Raw genomic sequence first — 4,425 nt, forward strand, 5'->3', positions numbered from 1 at the left:
CTAAACATACAAATATATATTTTGTGAAGTATTTTTTTGTTTACATACACGCACATCTAAGGTATCTCTCTACCTAAACATACATATATATATTTTGTGAAGTATTTTTTTGTTTACATGCATGCATATCTAAGGTATTTTCACTACCTAAACATACATATATATATTTTGTGAGGTATGACTACCTTCCGAGCTTGCGCTTGTTTTATTTAAATCCCCAGGATCATGAGCAACTAGGTGCGTCCTACTATAAAAAGTGATCAAATAACAAGCATAGATTCAAAAGGTACTAGGTTGCCTCCTAGTAGCGCTTCTTTAACGTCTTTAGCTGGACGCCTTATGACTTGTCGGTCACTGACCTAGTACTTTGCTTACCTTGGTTGCCTATTGGTCGGCCATGTGTCGTAGGCAACGCTCTAACTTTTTTGTGGATGAGCAGAGGTGAACTCTAAAGGTGGTGGCGGTGCGTCTATTGCCCGCTACCGGCCATCCCAATGCTGCTGTGGTGTTTCGCCCTGCGCTTGCCTAGGGACGCAGTACTTCTTGATGAAAGTTCGATCAGTAGGGGGCCTGATGCCCTTGCTGGAGGTTACTGACAGAGACCCGTATTTAGAGCTGGCAACTCCAAGACCCTGTTGGCCTTCTTCGGGTCCACTAGGTGTCTTGCGGGCACAATCCCTGCAAACAATAGATGACATCAGAAATCAGTTGGGGGAGGTGCATACTTACCTATGCCACGACGACATGAACTTGCTGGGGGGAACGGGCGCCCTGTAGGGCCGACAGAGGCCCGTAACCAGAGCTGGAAACCCCAGGGCCCTGTTGGACTTCTTCAGGTCCACTGGGTGTCTTGGTGGGTGCGATCCCTGCAAACAATGGATGGTATCAGAAATCAGTTGAACCATATGCATACTTACCCATGTCGGGACGACACAGACCAACTGATACTTTTGCAGGGGGAGATTGGCATTGCGGTCGCTGGGCAGAATGTTGCTAAGTGGCAATGTCATCTATATCTGTGTAAGAGTGGTCATGTTGGTGCGCATGATCCGCACTCGTCTCTTTGCAGTGGCACGGGTGAAATCTTGCCCCGGTATGCATAGTAGCTGTGTGATAGCCTCCCTCTCTGGTTGTGCTCGCACAGTTGGCCCTCCTCCAATATCAGGGGGTGGCCCAGGAACCGTTAAAAGGAAATTACTGGTCCCTTAACCGGGAGTGCAAGTCTTGGTTAAGCATTTAAGGATAGAGGACCTTAAATTCTCTTAAGGTGCAGATGTGGAGCACACTGAAAATGAGGACACATAGCCCTCTAAAGGTGAGGGCGTGCAACCCTCTCAAGGCGAGGATGTATAGTCCTCTGGAGGTGAGGGCGTGTAGTCCTCTCAAGGTGAGGGCGTGCAGCCCTCTGTTGGCGAGGACGTGTAGTCCTCTAAAGGTGAAGGCGTGTAGCCCTCTGTTGGCGAGGACGTGTAGTCCTCTAAAGGTGAGGGCGTGTAGCCCTACGAAGGTGAGGACATGCAGTCCTCTGATGGCGAGGGCGTGTAGCCCTCTGAAGGTGAGGACGTGTGGTCCTCTAAAGGTGAGGGCGTGTAGCCCTACGAAGGTGAGGACATGTAGTCCTCTGAAGGTGAGGGTAACTAGTACCCAAGGCTAGGGCGGGTAGCCCTCTAAAGGTGAGGACGTGTAGTCCTCTGGAGGTGAGGGCGTGCAGCCCTCTGATGGTGAGGACATGTAGTCCTCTCAAGGCGAGGACGTGTAGTCCTCTGGAGGTGAGGGCGTGCAGCCCTCTGATGGTGAGGACATGTAGTCCTCTCAAGGCGAGGACGTTTAGTCCTCTCAAGGTGAGGACGTGCAGTCCTCTGAAGGCGAGGATGTGTAGTCCTCTAAAGGTGAGGGCATGTAGCCCTACGAAGGTGAGGACATGTAGTCCTCTGAAGGTGAGGGTAACTAGTACCCAAGGCCAGGGCGGGTAGCCCTCTAAAGGTGAGGACGTGTAGTCCTCTGGAGGTGAGGGCGTGCAGCCCTCTGATGGTGAGGACATGTAGTCCTCTCAAGGCGAGGACGTGTAGTCCTCTGGAGGTGAGGGCGTGCAGCCCTCTGATGGTGAGGACATGTAGTCCTCTCAAGGCGAGGACGTTTAGTCCTCTCAAGGTGAGGACGTGCAGTCCTCTGAAGGCGAGGATGTGTAGTCCTCTAAAGGTGAGGGCATGTAGCCCTACGAAGGTGAGGACATGTAGTCCTCTGAAGGTGAGGGTAACTAGTACCCAAGGCGAGGGCGGGTAGCCCTCTCAAGGCGAGGACGTGTAGTCCTCTAGAGGTGAGGGCGTGCAGCCCTCTGATGGTGAGGACATGTAGTCCTCTCAAGGCGAGGACGTGTAGTCCTCTCAAGGCGAGGACGTGTAGTCCTCTCAAGGTAAGGACGTGGAGTCCTCTGAAGGCGAGGATGTGTAGTCCTCTAAAGGTGAGGGCGTGCAGCCCTCTGTTGGCGAGGACGTGTAGTCCTCTAAAGGTGAGGGCGTGTAGCCCTACGAAGGTGGGGACATGCAGTACTCTGATGGCGAGGGCGTGTAACCCTCTGAAGGTGAGGACATGTAGTCCTCTGATGGCGAGGGCGTGTAGCCCTCTGAAGGTGAGGACACGCATTCCTCTGATGGCGAGGGCGTGTAGCCCTCTGAAGGTGAGGACATGCAGTCCTCTGAAAGTAAGGACACACAGCCCTCTTAAGGTGAGGGCGTGCAGCCCTCTGTTGGCGAGGAGTGTAGTCCTCTGAAGACCAGGGTACTAGTACCCGAGGGTCCATCCTTATGAGAAAGCAAGAGATCGACTCATCGAGAGAGCCGGTCATCCCAAATTCAAAAGATTTGGACATTTAGATGTAGGGAATCTATGTAGTTAACATGATTTTGAGGGATGCAAATGCATGCAACCTTTGTTGTGAAATTTGGGTAAATGCGGACTTTATATGACACAATGCAATGTAATGGAAAGTTGTACAATGTTCATGGCATTCTTTCCCTATTTTGTGATTTTGATTTTGATTTGATTTTTTTAAAAAAACACAAATTGACTGTCCTTTTGAAAGAGGTGATAGTCCATGCAACCTTATCCTATCTTTTGCAAATCTCTCCGAGAACTCCCTCAGAGTGTGTGTTCTGTTTGATTTAGTCATTTGACCATTTTGGAGTGACGGCAATGGAGTCGTTTGATGTTTAATCAATCCATTGAAATCCTAGGGTTTGTCCCCTTTTTTTTGTTAAAAACATCGATGGGTGAGAACTTTTGATCGGCCCCTATGTTCACTTAAGGCTCATGCACGGTGCCCCTCATTGCCCCAGTGTAAGGCTTTGAGGTACCAATCGTTGTCTTTCGTCATGACCTTGTAGGAGGGAACCTATTGGGTGAGAACTTCTAATCTGCCCCTAGGTTCGCTTGAGGTTTTTGCATGGTGCCTTTCGTTGCCCCAGTGTAGGGCTTAGAGGTACCAAGTGTTGTTTTGTTTTCACGACCTCGTAGTGAGGAAGAATGAAAGAAGCAGTTGATTCTTGCAAAAAGAATTTTCCAAGGACGAGAAATAGTTGAAGGATCTTTCAGTTGATGGATTAAGTCAAATGACTCCTATGTAGAAGCAAGATGTTTTGATGTCTTGATGATGCTAAAGGATCAAGTGCTTCTAAGTTTTATCCAAGACAAGAATCCAAGAAAATCAAGATATATGATCAAGTTGATCTCTAGAATCTTAGGAAGAAGTTTCCAAATTGAAGAAGCAAAAGGTTTGACCAAGGAATTCTATCCTTTCAAATTGAGATTTGCTCTCTGGTAATCGATTACCAGCAGTTTGAAAATGTTTTAATTCAAATTTTTTAAAACCTGTAATCGATTACATAAGTCTTGTAATTGATTACCAGAGGGGATTTTCAGAAAATAATTTCCAAGAAACATATCTATTCAAATGTTTTATGAACGGCCATTCAAATGTTTTAAAGAGAGTTTTCATTGCCCAAACAGTTTTATCCTCTCGAAAGATCAAGAGTTTTTCTGAACTGAAATGTCTTATCCTCTCAAAAAGATTCCTTGGTCAACCACTTGCTTATTCAATAAGGAATTTTTGATTGATCTTCATTTTAAAATCTACCTCTTTTACGAGAGACCTCTTCTTCTCTTCTTCTTATTTCTGAAAAGGGATTAAGAGACCGTGGGTCTCTTGTTGTAGAGGATTCCTGAACACAAGGGAAGGGTTATCCCTGTGTGCATTGTTAATCCGAAAAGAGAGATTGATAGTTCAATTGGGGAATAGTCTTTGCATCTTAATTCAACCCCCCTTTTTCTTAAGGTAACTGAGGCCATTTGTCCAACATCCTATTCTTGATAACTCACTTCTCTCTAAAGAGACAAAATGAGGTCACATGAACGTCTATATTTTTACTT

The sequence above is a fragment of the Glycine max genome, chromosome 17, assembly GCF_000004515.6.
Source record: "Glycine max cultivar Williams 82 chromosome 17, Glycine_max_v4.0, whole genome shotgun sequence".
Classification (NCBI taxonomy): domain Eukaryota; kingdom Viridiplantae; phylum Streptophyta; class Magnoliopsida; order Fabales; family Fabaceae; genus Glycine; species Glycine max.